This window comes from Triticum urartu, chromosome 5A (genome assembly GCF_056163025.1).
Source record: "Triticum urartu cultivar PI428250 chromosome 5A, HENAU_Tu73, whole genome shotgun sequence".
Classification (NCBI taxonomy): Eukaryota; Viridiplantae; Streptophyta; class Magnoliopsida; order Poales; family Poaceae; genus Triticum; species Triticum urartu.
In genome coordinates this window covers 655132945-655157220 of record NC_141877.1, presented here as the reverse complement: position 1 = coordinate 655157220, position 24276 = coordinate 655132945, and positions in this window count along the sequence as shown.

Genomic DNA, 24276 nt, shown 5'->3' with positions numbered 1-24276 from the left:
AAAATCCTACATCATTTCTGATCAACAATATGTCATTCACATATACTTATCAGAAAGGCTGTAGTGCTCCCACTCACTTTCTTGTAAATACAGGCTTCACCAAAAGTCTGTATAAAACCATATTCTTTGATCACCTTATCAAAGCGTATATTCCAACTCCAAGATACTTGCACCAGTCCATAGATGGATCGCTGGAGCTTGCACACTTTGTTAGTACCTTTAGGATTGACAAAACCTTCTAGTTGCATCATATACAACTCTTTTTTAAGAAACCCATTAAGGAATGCAGTTTTGACATCCATTTTCCAGATTTCATAAATGTGGCAATTGCTAACATGATTCGGACAGACTTAAGCATCGCTACGAGTGGATAAAATTTTATCGTAGTCAACACCTTGAACTTGTCGAAAACCTTTTGCGACAATTCGAGCTTTGTAGATAGTAACACTACTATCAGCGTCTGTCTTCCTCTTGAAGATCCATTTATTCTCAATGGCTCGCCGATAATCGGGCAAGTCAATCAAAGTCCATATTTTGTTCTCTATACATGGATCCCATCTCAGATTTCATGGCCTTAAGCCATTTTGCGGCATCTGGGCTCATCATCGCTTCATCATAGTTCGTAGGTTCGTCATGGTCGAGTAACATAACCTCCAGAACAGGATTACCATACCACTCTGGTGCGGAACGTACTCTGGCTGACCTACGAGGTTCAGTAGTAACTTGATCCCAAGTTTCATGAGCATCATCATTAACTTCCTCACTAATTGGTGTAGGCATCACGGGAACTGATTTTTGTGATGAACCACTTTCCAATTCGAGAGAAGGTACAATTACCTCATCAAGTTCTACTTTCCTCCACTCACTTCTTTTGAGAGAAACTCCTACTCTAGAAAGGATCCATTCTCAGCAACAAAATATCTTGCCATCGGATCTGTGATAGAAGGTGCACCCAATAGTTTCTTTTGGGTATCCTATAACGACATCTTTGGTTTCTTGCCAAACCATAGTTCATATGGTGTCATCTCAATGGATTTAGATGGTGCCCTATTTAACATGAATGCAGCTGTCTCTAATGCATAACCCCAAAACGATAGTGGTAAATCAGTAATAGACATCATAGATCGCACCATATCCAATAAAGTACGATTACAACGTTCGTACACACCATTATGTTGTGGTGTTCCAGGTGGCATGAGTTGAGAAACTATTCCACATTGTTTTAAATGAAGACCAAACTTGTAACTCAAATATTCTCCTCCGCGACCAGATTGTAGAAACTTTATTTTCCTGTTACAATGATTTTCCACTTCACTCTAAAATTCTTTGAACTTTTCAAATGTTTCAGACTTATGTTTCATTAAGTAGATATACCCATATCTGCTCAAATCATCTGTGAAGGCCAGAAAATAACGATACCCGCCGCGAGCCTCAACACTTATCAGATCGCATACATCAGTATGTATTATTTCCAATAAGTTAGTTGCTCGCTCCATTGTTCCGGAGAACGGAGTCTTAGTCATCTTGCCCATGAGGCATGGTTCGCAAGCATCAAGTGATTCATAATCAAGTGATTCCAAAAGTCCATCAACATGGATTTTCTTCATGCGCTTTACACCAATATGACCTAAATGGCAGTGCCACATATAAGTTGCACTATCATTATTAACTTTGCATCTTTTGGCTTCAATATTATGAATATGTGTATTACTACGATCGAGATTCAATAAACCATTTATATTGAGTGTATGACTATAGAAGGTTTTATTCATGTAAATAGAACAACAATTATTCTTTGACTTAAATGAATAACCGTATTGCAATAAACATGATCCAATCATATTTATGCTCAATGCAAACACAAAATAATATTTATTTTAGGTTCAATACTAATCCCGAAGGTAAAGGGAGTGTGCGATGGTGATCTTATCAACCTTGGAATCACTTCCAACTCTCATCATCACCTCGCCCTTAACTAGTCTCTGTTTATTTTGCAACTCCCGTTTCGAGTTACTACTCTTAGCAACTGAACCAGTATAAAACATTGATGGGTTGCTATAAACACTAGTAAAGTACACATCAATAACATGTATATCAAATATACCTTTGTTCAATTTGCCATCCTTAATATCCGCCAAGTATCTAAGGCAGTTCCACTTCCAATGACCATTTCCTTTGCAGTAGAAGCACTCAGTTTCAGGCTTGGGTCCTATCTTTGGGCTTCTTCGTGGGAGTGGAAACTTGCTTGCCTTTATTCTTGAAGTTCCCTTTCTTTCCCTTTACCTTTTATTTGAAACTAGTGATCTTGCCAACCATCAACACTTGATGCTTTTTCTTGATTTCTACCTTCGCCAATTTCAGCATCGCGAAGAGCTTGGGAATCGTTTTCATTATCCCTTGCATATTGTAGTTCATCACGAAGTTCTAGTAACTTGGTGATAGTGACTAGAGAACTTTTTCAATCACTATATTATCTGGAAGATCAACTCCCACTTGATTCAAGTGATTGTAGTACTCAGACATTCTGAGCACATGCTCACTAGCTGAGCTATTCTCCTCCATCTTGTAGGCAAAGTACTGTTAGAGGTCTCGTACCTCTCGACACGGGCATGAGTCTGAAATACTAATTTCAACTCTTGGAACATCTTATATGCTCCGTGGTGTTCAAAACGTTTTTGAAGTCCCGGTTCTAAGCCGTAAATCATGGCACACTAAACTATCAAGTAGTCATCATACCGAGCTTGACAAATTTTCATAGCGTCTGCCTCTGCTCCTGCAATAGGTCCGTCACCCAGCGGTGCATCAAGGACATAATTCTTCTGTGCAGCAATGAGGATAATCCTCAGATCGCGGACCCAGTCTGCATCATTGCTACTATTATCTTTCAACTTATTTTTCTCTAGGAACATATCAAAATAAACGGGGAGCTATAACGTGTGCTATTGATCTACAACATAATTTGCAAATACTATCTGAACTAAGTTCATGATAAATTAAAGTTCAATTAATCATATTACTTAAGAACTCCCACTTAGATAGACATCTCTCTAATCATCTAAGTGATCACGTGATCCATATCAACTAAACCATGTCCGATCATCACATGAGATGGAGTAGTTTTCAATGGTGAACATCACTATGTTGATCATATCTACTATATGATTCACGTTCGACCTTTCGCTCTCAGTGTTCCAGACCATATCTGCATATGCTAGGCTCGTCAAGTTTAACCTAAGTATTCTGCTTGTGCAAAACAGGCTTGCACCCGCTGTATGTGAACGTAAAGCTTATCACACCCGATCATCACGTGGTGTCTTAGCACGAAGAACTGTCGCAACGATGCATACTCAGGAAGAACACTTATACTTTGAAATTTTAGTGAGGGATCATCTCATAATGCTACCGTCGTACTAAGAAAAATAAGATGCATAAAAGATAAACATCACATGCAATCAAAATATGTGACATGATATGGCCATCATCATCTTGTGCCTTTGATCTCCATCTCCAAAATACTGTCATGATCTCCATCATCACCGGCATGACACCATGATCTACATCATCTTCATCTCTATCAACGTGTCGTCACATGGTCGTCTCGCCAACTATTGCTTTTGCAACTATTGCTATCTCATAGCGATAAAGTAAAGCAATTGTATGGCGCTTGCATCTTATGCAATAAAGAGACAACCATAAGGCTCCTTCCAGCTGCCGATAACTTTAACAAAACATGATCATCTCATACAACAATTTATATCTCATCATGTCTTGACCATATCACATCACAACAAGCCCTGCAAAAACAAGTTAGACATCCTCTACTTTGTTGTTGCAAGTTTTACATGGCTGCTACGGGCTTAGCAAGAACCGTTCTTACCTACGCATCAAAAACCACAACGCAGTATAGTGATTGCTTTTTGATCTTCAGAAAGAACCATGTTCATTGAATCCGATTCAACTAAAGTTGGAGAAACAAACACCCACTAGCCACCTGTGTGTGAAGCACGTCGGTAGAACCAGTCTCATGTAAGCGTACACGTAATGTCGGTCTGAGCCGCTTCATCCAACAATACCGCTGAATCAAGAATCAACTAGTGACGGCAAGCAATATGTATATACCCACGCCCACAACTCCTTTGTGTTCTATTCGTGCATATAACACCTACGCATAGACCTAGCTTGGATGCCACTGTTGGGGAACGCAGTATTTCAAAAAATTTACCTACGATCACGCAAGATCTATGCATAGCAACGAGAGGGGGAGAGCATCTTCATACCCTTGAAGATCGCAAAGCGGAAGTGTTTATGTAAGTGCATCTAGTGCCACCCCTAGTTGGTTTTGGAGTATTGACGACAAACCTAGTTGAGGGACTAATGTGTTTGTGAGAATTGCAGGATAACACAGGTAGAAGTCCCTCATTGATTCGGTTTTCCTACCAGAGATGACCCCTAAAAATGTGTGAAGACATTGATGTCAAAGGTGGTATATGAAGATATTCACATTGAAGACTATGACAAGAGAAGACATCGCATGAAGCCTATGGAGCTCGAAGACTTAGATCTTTCGTAGTTCTTTTTCTTCTTTGTTAAGTCATAGGAACCACTATACTGTTAAGTGGGGTCCAAGAGAACCAGTCTGGATGACTGAAGTGATGCTTAACCAAAACCTACGTCTTCGAGTGAAGACTATGAGAGCGAATCTTGTCCAGAGTCGGACAAGTCAGCTTTGCTTGTAGCCCAAGTAAAGTTGCCGTGTGAGTTTGAAATCTGACTGTTGGAACACGTGTCAGTTCCTTAGTGACCCAGGGTCATTTCAGACAAATCAGGTCGGGTTGCCTAGTGGCTATAAATAGCCCACCCCCTACAACCATAAATGGTTGGCTGCTCAGAATTAGTGTACGACTTTTGTCGTTTGAGAGAAACCCACCTCGAAGCCTTTGAGAGAGAATTCCTTGCGAGGATAAAGCCCTAACCACCCAGAGCCAAAGAGAATTAGGCATCACTTAAGTCTTCTTGTCTGTGTGATCTGAAGACTTATTACACTTGAGGACTGTGAATCCTCTAGCCGGTTAGGCGTCACGTTCAGAGCGTCCAAGAGACATTGTGGATCGCCGGTGAACGAAGTCTGTGAAGGTTTGGGAGTCTACCTTGAAGACTTACCAGAGTGATTGGGTGAGGTCTGTGTGACCTTAGCTCAAGGGGAATACGGTGAGGACTGGGTGTCCTGAGCTGCGTGTTCAGGACTGGGTGTCGGGACTGTGTGTCCTCAGGTTTAAATACCTAGCCGCCCTAACCAGACGTACAGTTGTCACAGCAACTGGAACTGGTCCAACAAATCATTGTCTTCAACGTGTCACTGGTTTCATCCTTTCCTTCTCTTTACTTACTATTACTCCTTGTGAAGTCATTGTATGATTGCACTATCTTTTATCTTCACTGAGTGACTGCATGTTCTGTTTGGCTTCATAATATCTTCCAACCTGATCCTTAGTACAGTGCTGCTATTAGTCATTGTGCTTTCACTTCATTGAATAGTTGACTATGGCTTGCCTAGTGTAGTCTACCTTCCGCTGCAGAGTAATAGGTTTATTTCTTTCGTTTGTCTTCATAACTTCCACGTTTTGAAGACTTTCATAAAAATCGCCTATTCACCCCCCTCTAGTCGATATAACGCACTTTCAAGTGTCGGGGAAGAGTTCCGTCAGCACGACGGCGTGGTGACGATCTTGATGTACTACTATCGCAGGGCTTCGCCTAAGCACCACTACAATATTATCGAGGACTATGGTGGAAGGGGGCACCGCACACGGCTAAGAATATGATCACGTGGATCAACTTGTGTGTCTAGGGGTGCCCCCTGCCCCCGTATATAAAGGATCAAGGGGGGGGGTGCGGCCGGCCAGGAGGAGGGCGCGCCAGGAGGAGTCCTACTCCCACCAGGAGTAGGATTCCCCCCCTTTCCTAGTTCGAATAGGATTCGGGAGGGGGGAAAGAGGAGAGAGAGAAGGAAGGGGGGTGCCGCCCCCCTCTCCTTGTCCTATTCGGACTAGGGGGGGAGGGGCGCGCGGCCCAGCCCTGGCCACCTCTTCTCTCTTCCACTAAAGTCCACTAAGGCCCATATACCTCCCGGGGGGTTCCGGTAACCTCCCGGTACTCCGGTAAAATCCCGATTTCACCCGGAACACTTCCGATATCCAAATATAGGCTTCCAATATATCAATCTTTATGTCTCGACCATTTTGAGACTCCTCGTCATGTCCGTGATCACATCCGGGACTCCGAACAAACTTCAGTACATCAAAATGGATAAACTCATAATATAACTGTCATCGAAACCTTAAGCGTGCGGACCCTACGGGTTCGAGAACAATGTAGACATGACCGAGACACGTCTCCGGTCAATAACCAATAGCGGAACCTGGATGCTCATATTGGCTCCTACATATTCTACGAAGATCTTTTATCGGTCAGACCGCATAACAACATACTTTGTTCCCTTTGTCATCGGTATGTTACTTGCCCGAGATTCGATCGTCGGTATCTCAATACCTAGTTCAATCTCGTTACTGGCAAGTCTCTTTACTCGTTCCGTAATACATCATCTCACAACTAACTCATTAGTTGCAATGCTTGCAAGGCTTATGTGATGTGCATTACCGAGAGGGCCCAGAGATACCTCTCCGACAATCGGAGTGACAAATCCTAATCTCGAAATACGCCAACCCAACATGTACCTTTGGAGACACCTGTAGAGCTCCTTTATAATAACCCAGTTACGTTGTGACGTTCGGTAGCACACAAAGTGTTCCTCCGGCAAACGGGAGTTGCATAATCTCATAGTCATAGGAACATGTATAAGTCATGAAGAAAGCAATAGCAACATACTAAACGATCGGGTGCTAAGCTAATGGAATGGGTCATGTCAATCAGATCATTCACCTAATGATGTGATCCCGTTAATCAAATAACAACTCTTTGTCCTTGTTCAGGAAACATAACCATCTTTGATTAACGAGCTAGTCAAGTAGAGGCATACTAGTGACACTCTGTTTTGTCTATGTATTCACACATGTATTATGTTTTCGGTTAATACAATTCTAGCATGAATAATAAACATTTATCATGATATAAGGAAATAAATAATAACTTTATTATTGCCTCTAGGGCATATTTCCTTCAAGATATCTACGGTCCAAACTATGGGCGAACTCGTGCCTTGAAGGCAAAAGCTGTATCCTCATCTGAAGAAGAATCTGACAGCAGTTCTGATGATCCTGAAGACATTGGAAGGGAACTTCCTATGCTTGTGAAGAAGTTCCAAAAATTCACCAAGAAGAAAGGCTTCAGAAAGTCTTCCCGATCAAGCTCAAGGAATGATGAAGCTTCTGCTCATGACTATAAGAAGAAAACATGTCACAAGTGCAAGAAACCTGGCCACTTCATCTCTGGGTGTCCTCAGTGGGACAATGAGAACAAAAAGAAGAAGAAGAGCAAGGAATATGACTCTGACGACAAGAAGAAGAAGAAGAAATACTCAAAGTCTTCTTCCAAGTCTTCTTCAAAGTCTTCATCGCACAAGAAGAGCTCATCTGGCAAGGCACGTGCGTTTGTTGGCAAGGAAATGGATTCAGAGGAGGAGTCCGCTTCTGAAGAGGCGGAGGTGGAGTCTGAGGAGGAGTCCGATTCTGGCATCGCAAGTCTGGCTACAGCATACGTTGCCAAGTCCATCTTCAACACTAAAGACAATGACCTTATCGCCGACACCGATGCAAATGACAAGGACTACTCCGCTCCTACCTACTGCTTCATGGCACGCGGTGCCAAGGTAAACACACGCACTACTCACTATCAAACATCCAGTGACGATGACTCTGATTGTGGTTCAAAATCCAGCTACAAAACACTTGCTAAAATTGCAACTGAACAACATAAAGCCATGGAACATATTCAAAAACTGTTAGACAAAAGCGATGATTTGTTAGGCGCTGAAATGACTCGATCTGAGTCCTTAATTGAAGACATAAAAAATCTTCACGTTAAGTATGAGGAACTTGAAAGTCGTCATGAAACGCTCTCAACAACTCATGAAAAGCTTTCCTATGATTATCTTCAAAGGAAGCAAGATCTTGAGAAATTGAGAGCGGCTCATGAAGATCTTCAAAAAGAAAATGAGTCACTTCGCGCCGAACAGATCAGCTCCGCTCAGGAAGGATTTGAACCACCATGTCTTAAGTGCATTGAACGTGATAATGCTACTACTGTTGCTGAATGTTCTACTGCTGCTACTGTTGCAATATCTTCAACTATTGATGTGGGAACTAACCCCTCTGCTGAGGATTCCACTGCTATTGCTGATGAGAATGCTAGGTTGAAGACATTGCTTGAAACAGGGATGTACAAAAGTCTTAAAGGGCATCAGACACTATGTGATGTCCTCAAAAAGCAGATCTTGAACCGAAACCCGATGAAAGAGGGTGTTGGGTTCGTAAGGAAAATGAATGCTGATGGCTCTTACTGGAAACCTGAGCAGTACCCCAAAACAACATGGGTTGCTGCAAAGGAATCTTCAGCAGATCTATCCACTCTATCTGGCTTCACTTGTGCAAACCCCATTATCATTGATGAATCCTTTGATGCAAACTATAAACTGTTTAAGAATCAGAATGGTGAAGTGTTTGCCAGGTACATTGGTACTAACTGCAGGAATGGACCGCCTATGAAGAAGATCTGGGTTCCGAAAAAGTGTCTGGAGAATCTTCCTGTGAATGTCATCATGACACCACACGTGAAGAAGACAAACCTCAGACCACAGGCTTCATACAGACAGAGGACTCACCTGAGTCACACTAACGCAAATGTTTTGCAGGGAAACCATACTCAGGCCTATGAATATGAGCGCGGTTCATCAAACCGCCATGTTCGTAAGACCAAGAACTATTCTGCTTATTCTTATGAGTACTATTGTCCGCCTGCAAGATTTTTTGCTAGGGCTCCAAAGCCAAAGTTCTCAGACGCTGCACTTAGACTTATTGCTTCGAAGCCACCCTTGAAGATGTGGGTGGCTAAGAAAGCTGAACTCTCTTTTGCAGGGAAAGGTCTCTAGCAGAAAACCAAAATCGTCTGACGCTATTTCTGGGGACCTTAAACATCTTGTAGGGCGCAAGATCAAATGCCCGAATGGTCTTACTATGTACTTCGTTCCTGAATCGCTTGCTACTCTCCCTATCAGTCCTAATCTGGATCTAAGCTTTCATAACCCACTGGTTCGTCAAATGTTTTTGCTTCACAATTCTCTTCGTGAAGCCTATCCCCCTAACTGCACTGTAGGGTACGACACCAGCGCCTTCAGAATGGATTATTGATAGTGGGTGTACCACCCACATGACTGGCAAAAGAAGCCTTCTTATGGACTCAACCTTACGTCCATCCGACAAGAGTCACATCACATTTGCTGACACTGGTAAAAGTAAGTTATTGGGTCTAGGTAGAGTTGCAATCTCAAAGGATCAACACATGGATAAAGTCATGCTTGTTGAATCCCTTGGCTTCAACTTAATGTCTGTCTCAATGCTTTGCGATTTGAACATGATCGTAATATTTGGAAAATAACGTTGCCTTGTACTAATGGAATCTGACAAGTCTCTAGAGTTTGAAGGGTATCAGAAAGATGATTTGTACGTGGTAGATTTCTCGGCAGGACCACATCTTGCCATATTTCTTCTAGCAAAGGCTTCAGAATGCTGGCTCTGGCATCGGAGGCTAGGGCATGCTGGCATGAGGAACCTCCACACCCTTGCAAAGAAGAAGCATGTCATAGGCATCGAGGGCGTCAAGTTCAAGAAAGATCACTTATGCGGTGCCTGTGAAGCAGGAAAGATGACGAGGGCCAAACATCCCTCGAAGACAATCATGACAACCACTCGACCCTTCGAACTGCTCCACATGGATCTTTTCGGTCCCACTCATTACTCAACTCTTACTACTACTGCTTGCCTCTATGGCTTTGTTATTGTTGATGATTATTCTAGATATACTTGGGTGCACAAAATCCTCTACAAGACTGAAGTGCAGGATGTCTTCAGATGCTTCGCCAATCGAGCAATGAACAACTATGGCGCCAAGATAAAGCACATCAGAAGCGACAATGGCATTGAATTCAAAAACACCGGCCTTGATACATATCTTGATACCTTGGGCATCACACATGAATTCTCAGCCCCGTACACGCCACAGCAGAAAGGCGTCGTCGAACGCAAGAACAGAACACTCATTGAGATGGCCCGAAGGATGCTTGATGAATACAAGACTCCAAGAAAATTCTGGCCTGAAGCCATTGATACTGCATGCCATACAATCAATTGTGTTTATCTTCACAAGCTTCTGAACAAGACATCTTATGAGCTCCTTACTGGCAAGAAGCCAAATGTCAGTTACTTCAGAGTATTTGGCGCCAGGTGCTGGATCAAGTATCCACATCACACTTCAAAGTTTGCACCAAAAGCACATGAGGGTTTTATGCTTGGATATGGAAAGGATTCGCACTCCTACAGAGTCTTCAATCTCTTTCATTATAAAGTGGTTGAAACAGTGGATGTGCGGTTTGATGAGACTAACGGTTCACAAAGAGAGCACCTCCCAAATGTGCTAGATGAAGTTCCATCCAGCGAATCAATCAAGCTTATGGGAACCGGAGAAATAATACCCTCTGAAGCTCAACCTGAAGAGGAACTTATCATCTCCGCACCTGATCAACCAGAAGACAATGCTCAGCCTGAAGACAATCCCACTAACAATGACAATGATCAGCAAGAGCAAAACCTTCGCCCTGTACATCCTCGTGTTGCCAATGAAGTGCAGATTGAGAGAATAATTGAAAGCATCAATGCACTTGGTCCGCTCACTCGTTCAAGGGCAACTCAGCTAGCAAATTTCTGTGGGCACTTCGCATTTGTCTCAATTACAGAACCCAAGAAAGTTGAAGAAGCCTTCATGGAACCTGAATGGATTGAAGCTATGCAAGAAGAGCTTCAACAGTTTGAGCTGAATAATGTATGGGAACTAGTTAAGCGTCCTGATCCTCGGAAGCACAATATAATAGGCACCAAATGGATATACCGCAACAAGCAAGATGAGCATGGTCAAGTTGTCAGAAACAAAGCTCGTCTCATTGCTCAAGGATATACTCAAGTGGAAGGCATTGACTTCGATGAAACTTTTGCTCCTGTGGCAAGACATGAAGCCATACGCATACTGCTGGCCTATGCAAATCATCACAACATACTTCTATATCAAATGGATGTGAAGAGCGCCTTTCTCAATGGCAAGATTGAAGAAGAAGTGTATGTTGCACAACCGCCTGGCTTTGAAGATCCAAAACATCCTGACATGGTATACAAGCTCAACAAGGCACTGTATGGCCTCAAACAAGCCCCTCGGGCCTGGTATGACACACTCAAATACTTCCTGAAGAGCAAAGGCTTCATACCTGGTTCCCTAGACCCCACTCTCTTCACGAAGACATATGATGGTGAACTGTTTGTGTGCCAAATATATGTGGATGACATTATCTTCGGCTGCACCAATCAGAAGTACAGTGAAGAGTTTGGATATATGATGCAAGAGCAATATCAGATGTCCATGATGGGAGTGATGAAGACATGTACCTAGGGTAGGGACACGGACCTGACCAAAGAGTCCTACCCTAGGACACCCCTAGAAGAAGTCACCTTTCAATCGACTTGAAGGTAACCACTCGACGGGTTCAAGACACTCGACCAAGAAGCTATCACTCGACCATGAAGCCAACCACTCGACTGCCAGGAGACCTAAAGTCACTCCACAGGCAAACGGTCGGCTGTTAAGTAGTCTTTATGATCATTATAGCACTTTATTAGGGGCGTTACCAGTAACGCCCAACCTTAAATGTACCTTAAACCCTGCATTACTGAGGGCAGGAGGGGTCCGACGAACTCTATATAAGCCACCCCCCTCCTCAGTGTGAAGGGTTCGCACCCCTGTAATCCATACACGCATAATCCAGTCGACCGCCTCCGGGCTCCGAGACGTAGGGCTATTACTTCCTCCGAGAAGGGCCTGAACTCGTAAACCTCGCGTGTAACAACTTCCCAATAGCTAAGATCTAGCCTCTCCATATTCACCCCCCTACATCACTGTCAGAGTTAGAACCACGACAGTTGGCGCCCACCGTGGGGCCGGAATCTTAGCGCTTAGTTGGAGAAGTTGCGATCTTTTCCGATCCCTTTGATCATGTTTTCTTGCGGAGTTTTGGTGGAGGACCGCGAGATCCGTATCGGCGCGCTCACCTTCATCGTCGATGAATCCGCCTGGCTTCAGGAGGCACCACTCGACATCGACGCCCTCCCTGTCCGCGGTGCGACGCACTTCCGCGCATGCATTCATGGCGTCCTCCTGCGGCAGCCATCGACCCAGTATCGGTCGGCCCCTGCGTTGTCTCCCCGCCCTATCTCCCACCAGCGCAAGCGCTCCGGTCGGTCAAGACTTCAGCGGTGGGTGAGGCATGCCGTGGCCCGCCAATCGGCAGCCCCACAAGTCGCGGCAATCGAGCCCGTCGAATCCCTCTACGGCCTGTTCGACTGGCTCCGTGGAGACCGCATCCGAGTGCGATAGCAGCAATCCAGCGGCTGAGGTTCTGGCGGTCGATGGAACACACAGTCCCCCCGGTTTCCCTTGCACTGATGGAGGCGCGGGTGGAGGCGATCCGTCGCATCCCCATGATGAGTATCTCCCCGAACCTCTCACGTCATTACAGCGAGAGGAGCTTCGCCGCCGGAACATGGACGTGCTCCGCTCCTATCGTCGGAGAGACCCCCGAGGCCCGGGCCTTGGAGGATGCGCGTTTGGCCAACTTGGCCGAGCGCACTCGACTGGAGAATCTCCAGCGAGCACTCGACGAGCAAGCGCGTCAGTGGGCTCCCGAGTCTAGTCGACGCCAGCTCTTCTCGCCGACGCAGGTATATCGAACCCCAGTTCAGAATTTGGCCGCCGCGGCCCGTATAGCAGAATCAATTCAGCCCTCCCAGTCGGAGGCTGGCAGGGGCTTGTTACAGATCAGAGCATTGCTCCGGGCGGCGGGAAACCAGAATTCCGCTGTCTCTCAGTCGCGGAATAGGATCCACAGTCGATCTGTCGCAACAGATATAGTCGGGTCGGCTCACAGCCCGAGATCGCCCCCGAGGCGTGAGGGACGTGGTGACCGGCATGATCAGTACAGGAGGAATGAGCAGTATGATCACCGATTCGACCGTGATGATCGACGTCGAGTGCCAACCCCTCCCCCGAGGTGTGGGTCATATGCGCCTCGACGGCAAGATGACAGACGCCCTCATAGTGTTGGGCAGAGGATTCCAGTCGACCCCAGGAACCCAGGCTTTGATGCGAGATCCATCCTCGTTCAAGGTTTGGTTGACAGGAACAGAGCTCATCGAGAAGGCCTCAACAGAGATGCGCCTGCCAGCAGCAGAGTACGCGCTTCAGGGCCAGAGTTTTTCAGTCGAGCCATCAGAGCCGTAGTGATTCCTCCCAATTTCAGGTTGGCGACTGGAATCAGCAAGTTCACCGGTGAATCTAAGCCCGACACCTGGCTCGAAGATTACCGAGTGGCTGTACAGATTGGCGGTGGCAATGATGAGGTGGCCATGAAGCATTTGCCTCTCATGTTAGAGGGCTCGGCCAGAGCGTGGCTAAATCAGTTGGCACCCAGCAGCATTTACACTTGGGAGGACCTCTCCCGAGTGTTTATCACAACCTTTGAAGGAACATGCAAGCGACCTGCAGGCCTTACAGAGTTGCGGTCTTGCGTGCAGAAGCCGAATGAAACTTTGAGGGAATACATCCAGAGGTGGATCACGCTGCATCACTCGGTTGAGAATGTGCCAGACCATCAAGCAGTTTGTGCCTTCAAGGAAGGTGTTAAATACAGAGAGTTGAATCTGAAGTTCGGTCGAACTGGAGAGATGTCTCTGAATCGGATGATGGGGATTGCCACCAAGTATGCTAACGGAGAAGATGAAGATCGACGCCGGAGTGGCAAGCAGAAAGCAGTCGCCCAGGAAACCGGAGGCAATTCCAGTCGGAAGCAGAAGCGGAAGGCCGAGCTAGCCGCTCCTGGGGAGGCCCTGGCCGTAGCCCAGGGAAACTTCAAGGGAAAAACCAAGGGCACCTGGAAGCCCAAAAAAGTCAAGGATCAAGACGGAAATGATGTTTTGGATCTGCCATGTCACATCCACACCAAGAAGGATGAAGAGGGTAATTTTATTTACCAAAAGCATACCACTCGACAGTGCCGGCTCCTGATCCAGCAGTTCCAAGGAAAGCAGCCCAAGGATAAGGAAAAAGAGTCGGACAGAGTCGAGGACAAGGAAGACAGTGACGATGGATACCCCCAAGTCAATTCCACCCTGATGATTTTTGCCGATATCGAAAGCAAAAGTCGACTGAAAGTCATTAACCGAGAGGTGAACATGGTTGCCCCGGCAACACCCAGTTACCTGAAGTGGTCTCAGACTGCCATCACATTCGACCAGTCTGATCACCCGACGCACATTGCCACCCCTGGGAGACAAGCTTTGGTGGTCGACCCAATTGTTGAAGGCACTCGACTGACTAAAGTCCTGATGGATGGTGGCAGCGGCCTGAACATACTGTATGCTGAAACATTGAAAGGAATGGGCATTCCGTTGTCCAGGCTCAGCACCAGTAACATGAGTTTCCACGGAGTCATTCCTGGGAAGAAAGCCCAATCACTCGGCCAGATCGCTCTTGATGTGGTTTTCGGTGATTCAAAGAATTACCGCAAGGAAAAGTTGACATTCGAGGTTGTGGATTTCCAAAGTGCTTATCACGCCATTTTAGGCAGGCCAGCTTACGCACGCTTCATGGCCCGGCCATGTTACGTGTACCTCAAACTAAAGATGCCTGGCCCCAAAGGTGTGATCACTGTTACGGGCAATCAGAAGAAGGCGGAAGAGTGCTTTCAGAAGGGCTCAAAGATTGCAGATGCTCAGATGGCAGTGGTCGAGCTGCAAGAGTCCCAAAAGACTGCCGATCCAAGCGAGTTGCTACGAGCCAAGAAGCCTGCTTCAGAATCAGCTTTTCAGTCGTTCGGTGAAACAAAGACAGTCCACATTCACCCGACCGACCCCGATGCTGCCCCGACTCACATCTCAACGACGCTTGACTCCAAATAGGAAGAAGCGCTCATCCAGCTCCTCCGTGAGAACTGGGACATCTTCGCATGGAAACCCTCTGACATGCCTGGAGTTCCCAGGGGGCTGGCTGAGCACCGTCTACGGGTCGACCCAAAATTCAAGCCTGTGAAGGAACATCTTCGACGGTCCGCCATCTAGAAGAAGCAAGCCATTGGCGAGGAGGTGGCTCGGCTCTTAGCAGCAGAGTTCATCCGAGAAATTTACCACTCCGAGTGGCTCGCCAATATAGTCATGGTCCCCAAGAAAGACAAGTCACTTCGCATGTGCATTGATTTCAAACATATCAATCGGGCCTGCCCAAAAGATCATTTTCCTCTCCCTCGCATCGACCAAATAGTCGACTCAACTGCGGGATGCGAGAGGTTGTCTTTTCTAGATGCTTATTTCGGGTACCATCAGATCCGTCTGTATGGACCCAACGAAATCAAAACAACTTTCATCACCCCATTCGGATGCTTCTGTTATGTCACCATGCCGTTCGGCCTCAAGAACGCCGGAGCCACGTTCATGAGAATGATTCAGAAGTGTTTACTCACTCAAATCAGTCGGAATGTGGAGGCATACATGGATGATATTGTGGTCAAGTCACGGAAAGGTTCCGACCTGCGGGCTGACCTCGCTGAAACCTTTGCCAACCTCAAGAGGTATGATATCAAGCTCAATCCATCAAAGTGCATGTTCGGAGTTCCAGGTGGAAAGTTACTCGGTTTTCTCGTTTCCGAACGGGGAATCGATGCCAATCCTGAAAAAGTTGGCACCATACTCCGGATGAAGCGTCCTGTACACGTGCACGATGTCCAAAAGCTTGCAGGCTGCTTGGCCGCTCTAAGTCGATTCATTTCTCGTCTCGGTGAAAAGGCGTTGCCTCTTTACCGACTGATGAAGAAGTCTGACAAGTTCGAGTGGACTCTAGAAGCTGACGCAGCATTTGCAGAGCTCAAAGCTCTGCTCTCCACCCAGCCGGTGCTTGCTGCCCCAACCAGCAAAGAGCCTCTGCTGCTTTACATTGCAGCCACAGGACAAGTTGTCAGCACAGTACTTACGGTTGAGCGGGAAGAAGAAGGAAAGGCCTTCAGAGTTCAGCGCCCAGTCTATTATCTGTCCGAAGTTTTGACCCCTTCAAAACAAAGATACCCTCACTACCAGAAGCTTGTATATGGGATTTACATGACCACGAAGAAGGTTGCACATTACTTCTCTGACCACTCCATTACAGTCGTCAGCGACGCCCCACTGTCAGAGATTCTGCATAACAGAGATGCAACTGGTCGAGTGGCCAAGTGGGCGATTGAACTCCTTCCCTTAGATATCAAGTTTGAAGCAAAGAAGGCTATCAAGTCCCAAGCAATCGCAGATTTCATCGCCGAGTGGATTGAACAGCAACTTCCGACTCAAGTTCACTCGGAGCACTGGACCATGTTCTTCGATGGATCTAAGATGCTGAATGGTTCCGGTGCTGGGGTAGTTCTAGTCTCCCCCCGAGGAGATAAGCTCAGATATGTTCTCCAGATTCACTTCGATTCCTCCAACAATGAAGCAGAGTATGAAGCACTTTTGTATGGGTTGCGCATGGCCATTTCACTCGTCGTCCGTCGCCTCATGGTCTATGGCGACTCAGATTTGGTGGTTAATCAGGTGATGAAGGAGTGGGACGTCAGAAGTCCAGCTATGACTGGTTATTGCAATGCAGTGAGAAAGCTAGAAAAGAAATTCGAGGGGTTAGAGCTTCATCACATCCCCCGACTGAAAAACCAAGCAGCTGATGATCTGGCAAAGATAGGCTCCAAGAGAGAAGCCATTCCCAACAATGTGTTTTTGGAGCACATCCGCTCGCCGTCAGTCCAGGAGGATCCTTTCACAGAAGAAGCCCCACAACCGAAAAGTGCCACAGATCCGACTGAAGTCAAAGTTCCTGCTGTGGTCGACCTAATCATGGAAGTCTTGGCAATCACTCCCGACTGGACGATACCGTACATCGCGTATATCCTAAGGAAAGAGCTCCCAGAAGACGAGGAAGAGGCTCGACAGATCATCCGCCGATCCAAGGCCTTCACTGTCATAAAGGGGCAGTTGTATAGAGAAAGCGCGACTGGAATCGGTCAGAAGTGCATAACACCAGAAGAAGGTCGGATAATCCTTGATGATATCCACTCGGGAACCTGTGGCCACCATGCGTCCTCTCGGACCATTGTGGCTAAAGCATACCGAGCGGGATTTTACTGGCCTAGAGCAAATGAGATGGCAAAAGAAATAGTCGACAAGTGTGGAGGCTGCCAGTTCTACTCCAACATGTCACACAAGCCTGCATCAGCCCTGAAGACCATTCCTCTCGTCTGGCCATTTGCTGTCTGGGGACTGGACATGGTTGGTCCACTAAGAACAGGCAGGAGCGGATTCACGCATGTGCTTGTGGCAGTCGACAAGTTCACCAAATGGATTGAAGCCAAGCCTATCAAGAACCTCGATGCTGGCACTGCTATCAGTTTCGTCAGAGGACTAACATTCAGATATGGAGTCCCTCATAGCATCATCACTAACAATGGGTCAAATTTCGATTCGGACCAGTTCAGAGCTTTTTGCGCCTCTCAAGGCACACGAGTCGACTACGCGTCGGTCGCGCATCCTCAGTTGAATGGACAAGCTGAAAGAGCAAATGATTTGATTCTCAAAGGACTGAAGCCTCGGCTGATGCGTGACCTCAAGCACGCGGCAGGTGCTTGGGTCGACGAGCTTCCGTCAGTTCTGTGGGGATTGAGGACCACCCCTAACCGGTCGACTGGAAGAACTCCATTCTTTCTGGTTTATGGAGCCGAAGCGGTTCTGCCAAGTGATCTTCTTCAAAACGCGCCCCGAGTCGAGCTTTACACCGAAGATGAAGCAGAACAGGCCCGGCAAGACACAGTCAACCTCCTAGAAGAAGAGAGGGAGATGGCCATGATCAGATCGACCATTTATCAGCAAGACTTGCGTCGATTCCACGCCCGGAATGTGAAGAGTCGAGCCTTCCTAGAAGGAGATTTGGTCCTCCGAGTGGATCAACAGAAACCACACAAGCTTGCTCCTACTTGGGAAGGCCCCTTCATCATCTCCAGAGTCCTCCACAATGGAGCGTATCACCTCTTCAATGTTGATCGCCAGATCGACAAGCCTCGAGCTTGGAATGCGGAACTACTCTGCCCCTTTTACACTTGAGCTCTCCCTTGGACGAGATGTAATAAGAAAAATTCCTGCAGTTCGTTTTTATCAAAGGCAAGAGTGTTCCATTAATTGTTGTCACTTTTGTTTACATACGAAATCCCCCAGTGGGTGACTTAAGTGCGAACCCGTTTCGCCTAAGTTTGAAAAGATCCTACCGAGTGGAGAGCAAACCTCCCACTCGGGGGCTTAGCTGCAGCCCAGTGCTTGCCTAAGTGTTTGAAAAAATCCTACCGAGTGGAGAGCAAACCTCCCACTCGGGGGCTTAGCTGCAGTCCAGCACTCGCCTAAGTTCTCTCACTTAGAGACTTAGCTGCAGTCCGGCACTCGCCTAAGTTCTCTCACCTAGAGACTTAGCTGGAGTCCGGCACTCGCCTAAGTTTGAAAAAATCCTACCGAGTGGAGAGCAATCCTCCCACTCGGGGGCTTAGCTGCAGTCCAGCACTCGCCTAAGTTCTCTCACCTAGACACTTAGCTGCAGTCCGGCACTCGCCTAAGTTTGAAAAAATCCTACCGAGTGGAGAGCAATCCTCCCACTCGGGGGCTTAGCTGCAGTCCAGCACTCGCCTAAGTTCTCTCACCTAGAGACTTAGCTGCAGTCCGGCACTCGCCTAAGTTTGAAAAAAAAATCCTACCGAGTGGAGAGCAAACCTCCCACTCGGGGGCTTAGCTGCAGTCCAGCACTCGCCTAAGTTCTCTCACGTAGAGACTTAGCTGCAGTCCGGCACCCGCCTAAGTTTGAAAAATCCTACCGAGTGGAGAGCGATCCTCCCACTCGGGGGCTTAGCTGCAGTCCAGCACTCGCCTAAGTTCTCTCACCTAGAGACTTAGCTGCAGGCTGGCACTCCCCTAAGTTCGAAAAAAATCCTACCGAGTGGAGAGCGATCCTCCCACTCGGGGGCTTAGCTGCAGTCCAGCACTCGCCTAAGTTCTCTCACCTAGAGACTTAGCTGCAGGCCGGCACTCACCTAAGTTCAAAAAAATCCTACCGAGTGGAGAGCAAACCTCCCACTCGGGGGGCTTAGCTGCAGCCCAGTGCTCGCCTAAGTGTTTAAAAATCCTACCGAGTGGAGAGTAAACCTCTCACTCGGAGGCTTAGCTACAGCCCAGTGCTCGCCTAAGTACAAGACTCGACCCAATCCGCGAGTCGACCGCTACCTTCTCCCTCGGAGCTGCGTCACAAATACAAGATTATTCCGAGTGAAGATCAAGTTCCACTCGACGAATCAAACCATGAAGATATCCAACGAGAAATCAAGTTCAGAAAAAGCCCAAAAAGTCCCAGACCTCAAAGCACTCGAGCCCTCGGCTCGGCAGAGTTTAAACGGTTACAAATCCTCTCGGCATCCCGAGGTAAATTCAAAGTTTTTCATTCCTCAGGAGGAGGAGAACTGGCAGGGGCGACAAACTCATCCAAGTCGATCCCATCTACGATACGGGTAGCAGCAGCAATAAATGTCTCCATGAAGTCCTGGAAGTTGTGCTTCCTCGTGTTGGCGACTTGGATGGCGGTCAGCTTCTCCTCCCGCACCTCCTTGAAATGGACGCGGACCAGAGACAGAGCCACGTCAGTGCCACACCGAGATGAAGACTTCTTCCACTCCTGCACTCGGTCAGGGATTCCGTTGAGTCGAGTCATCAGAGACCCGAGATCATTCTAGAGCGTAGACTCTGGCCAAAGCGTCGGGTCGATCCGCGTCATGGCAACCTTCAGTCGAGCCAAGTAATCCACATCGCCGTCAACACGAGATTCCAGTCGAAGCAGGTTCATGGCAGCTTCATCTTTCACCAGAGAGTTGATCGGATCCAAACCTGTTTCGATCCGCCCAGTCTCCTCTTCAAAGTTCTGGCAAAGTTCTGCATACACGACCCAAGGATAAGGCAAATTTCGTAAAACTGAGTCGACACAAAAACAGTCGGAACTGAATGTGCACCTTCGAGCTTGATGTACAACTTCTTGGCAAAACTCCTCAAGTAGCCCTCCAGGTCGTCCCTCCTACGAGCGATGCCTTCCATCTTCTCGCCCAAGAGGAGGTTCTCCTTCTTCCAATTTGCAGTCAACCTGTTGGCTTCATTCAGAGCGGTCTGCAACCTGGTATTCTCTTTTTCCAATTGGTCGACCGAAGCCAGTTTCTGTGTGGCCAGAGCAGTCTTGTCGTCAGCCTCCTTACGGGCAGCAGCCAAGTCCTGATCCTTCTTCGCCAGAGCTTCTTTCAGTTTTTCTGCAAAAAAAATGATGATTGAGTCGGAGAAAGCGAAAAGATACTCAAGCCTAAAAATTAACCAGTCGACAAAGGCGTCTTACCTGCGGCGCCGTCTCTGACCTTCTGCAGCTCTGTCCTGGCCAGCTCCAGATCAAGGTTCATTTGAATTTGCTGCTTCTCCAAGTCAGCCAAGCGGGTTCCAAGATCACAAGATCTCTGAAGTCAAAGGGGAGGAGTTACAATTTCAGTAAAAAAAGCAATAAAGGCAATAAATACTAAGACTACGGTCGACTGCCAGCAGTCCACCATAGTCTCGGGGACTACACCCAGTGGGTGCACTTAGCGTGCCCCCACCGGTTCCTATCCCACCCGACCGACCCCTGAAGTCGAGTCCAAGACAAGTTGCTTCCGAGCAGCTAAGAGACAATAATGGAGTTTCTAAGACTACAGCCGAAGCGAAACATTCGACAGTAGCCTCGGGGACTACACCCAGTGGGTGCACTCAGCGTGCCCCCACAGTAAAAAAAAGAGAGAGAAAGACGTCGACTGCCCGCAGTCGACAGGATACCGTTCCACTCGACATGACCCGATCAGACAGAGCGAAGAAACTCAACTACAACGACTCAATTTAAAGACTATAGTCGACTGCCAGCAGTCCACTGTAGTCTCGGGGACTACACCCAGTGGGTGCACTTAGCGTGCCCCCACTCGTCCAAGAATTGGCAAACACACCCACTGGGTGTACAAACTTAAAGATCTTCGGAAAAGAGATTCTTCAAAGGACATATCGAAACAGACCAAGTGTTGAAGTCGACTGACCTGGACATTGCTCTGAAGAGCCGAGCTTGCGTCATAAGCCGCCTGGCAAGCCTCCCGAGCCACTTTCACCTGTTCCATCATGATTCCAGCCTGGCGTACAGCCTCCTTCGCAGCAGCCGCTTGGTCCTCAGGGACGGGGTACGCAGCAAAAAGCAAAGACGGATCCGCAGTCGACGCTGAAGGCCGCACACTCGTCAGAGGAACAGCGAAAGTCACGGAAGCCCGAGTGGGTTCGCCATCGTCCCGAACTACGGCCTCAGGCGCCGGAGTAGATTGCGGAGTCTTGCCAGCCAACGCCTTCTTCTTCCTCTTCACCCTCAGTGGTTCGTTGTCGTCGTCGTCCGGGAGGTCAATAACATGAGGAGGAGCTGCAAGGAAAACATTCAATCGACCAGAGTCGCAATAAAGTTTCAGTCGACTCGAAAGCAGGACGTCAGTGATCGTACCAGGGTTGGAGGTGACAGCGTCCTCCATCTCTTGGCCGTCGTTCCTGGCGGAGACCTCAGAAGTTGCACCACTGCAAATCTCGAAAGTTAGTCAGTTGGCCCAGTGAATCGACCAAGGATCCATCCACAGTCGACAAAGGAAAGCAAGTGTTATTGTTACCCGGAAATGGTGGGAACAGCTATCTTCATCTTGGGCAAGGCCTTGGGCGACTTGGATGGCGTCGCTCGTGGGTGCTTGGGAGCCTTCCCGGTCGGCGGAGGAGAAGAAGTCCGAGGGAGTTTCGACGACTGCCCAACAGGAGCAGTCGCCATGCCACGTTCCTGCGCTGGATCGTGGGTGAGCTTGGATCGCCCCTCCGGGCGGGAGGGTTCAGCCTCCTCCTCCTCTTCGCTGGAGAAGATGTCGTCGCCTTCCTCTCCCTCACCGTCGGACTCCCACTCGCCCTGGTCGTCCCCGCTCTCGCCTCCGCTCCCCTCACCTTCCTCAGTCGACCCTTGTGCCCCGTTGGGCGTCGAGTACATCTCAATGGTCGCCTGGAAGACAACAGATAGGACGAAAGTCAATCGACTTACCCAAAGAAGACCAATACAGAAGGTCAGATATCCGACACAAAGACATACCTGATCCACTTCATATGAGTTGTCGAGTGGAATTACCCTTCTGGCTCCTCGGGGGTTGTCTTTGTTCCCCGTGATGCTTGACAGCCACCCCTCCAGCATCTCGTCGGTGACCTCCTCCAGGTGGATCCGAGTGGTGTCGTCAAGGCCAGAATACAGCCACATCGGGTGGTCTCGCGCCTGGAGCGGTTGGATGCGCCTCTGGAGAAAGACCTCTAACAGGTCCATCCCAGTAACCCCCTCACGGACAAGCTCAACCACTCGACCCGCCAATACCTTGACTTGGTCCCTTTCCTCCGGCGTGACTTTCAGAGAGACAGGCTTCTCGGCTCGGTCGAGGGAAAAAGGAGGAAGACCAGTCGACTGTCCGAGGGTCGCCTGGTCCTGGCAGTAGAACCAGGTCGACTACCAACCGCGGACCGACTCCAGGAAGGTGATAGAGGGGAAACAGCTCTTCCCCCTCGTCTGGATCGCCAGGCCCCCGCACAGCTGGATCACTTGCGTCTTCTCATCACTTGACTTGGCCTTTTTAACCGACTGAGAGCGGCAAGTAAAAATATGCTTGAAAAGCCCCCAATGCGGACGGCAACCCAGGAAGGCCTCGCACATGGAAATGAACGCGGCAAGATAGACTATGGAGTTGGGGGTAAAGTGATGGAGCTGCGCTCCAAAGAAATTCAAGAAGCTCCGGAAGAATGGATGGGGAGGCAGAGAAAACCCTCGGTCGATGTGGGTGGCTAGGAGCACGCACTCACCGTCGCGGGGTTGAGGTTCGATCTCTCCCTCCGGAAGACGCGCAGCTTCGTGGGGAATGGCTCCCCCCTCGACCATGTCGTCAAGATCCTCTTGCCGGAGCACCGATGGCATCCAGTCGCCCTGGATCCAACCTTTGGGCAGAGCGGTCCTGGAGGAGGATCCGCCCCGAGCAGACCTCTTCCCTTTCCCCGCCGCCGACGCCTTCTTCGCGCGCTCCAAAGCAGTGGTCTTGCCCTTCACCATCGTCGCCGGAGAGATCTCGCACGGGCTCGCGGCGCTAGGGTGAGAGCGGAGGTAGCGGAAGGACTGGCAAAGGGAGAGAGGAAGAAGGAAGGAGAAGAGAGCGCGCGGCTTGGAAACCCCGAGCCGGCAACTTATAAGGGGCCTCTCCCGAGTGGCTGACTGGTAGGCCCAGGCTATCCAGTCAAATCCCGCAACAGATGCGCACGCAGTACGTGGCGAAAAAGGCGACGCGGAGATCGAGGAACCTCCGCTTTATCGCTTCCGATTACTGTGGCTGCTCCCGTCCCGCGCGCTACCCAAACTCCGAATCCCGCGACATCCGCGGGCCGCAGAACAACTTGCTAAAAACAGAAGACCCCGATCGCACCGGCACTCGGTATATCACAAACAAAGAAATTCACTCGACGAAAGGCCTGGAATGGATAAATGCGACTGAAAGAGGTTGGCAACGTCATCCATGACGATTGACCCAAAACGAGGCGCTCACATAGCCCGAAGAACCAGTCGGAAAGATCCCCAACTCTTTCCCCACTCTAGCCTCGATCCATTTGGGGGCTAATGATGAAGACATGTACCTAGGGTAGGGACACGGACCTGACCAAAGAGTCCTACCCTAGGACACCCCTAGAAGAAGTCACCTTTCAATCGACTTGAAGGTAACCACTCGACGGGTTCAAGACACTCGACCAAGAAGCTATCACTCGACCATGAAGCCAACCACTCGACTGCCAGGAGACCTAAAGTCAC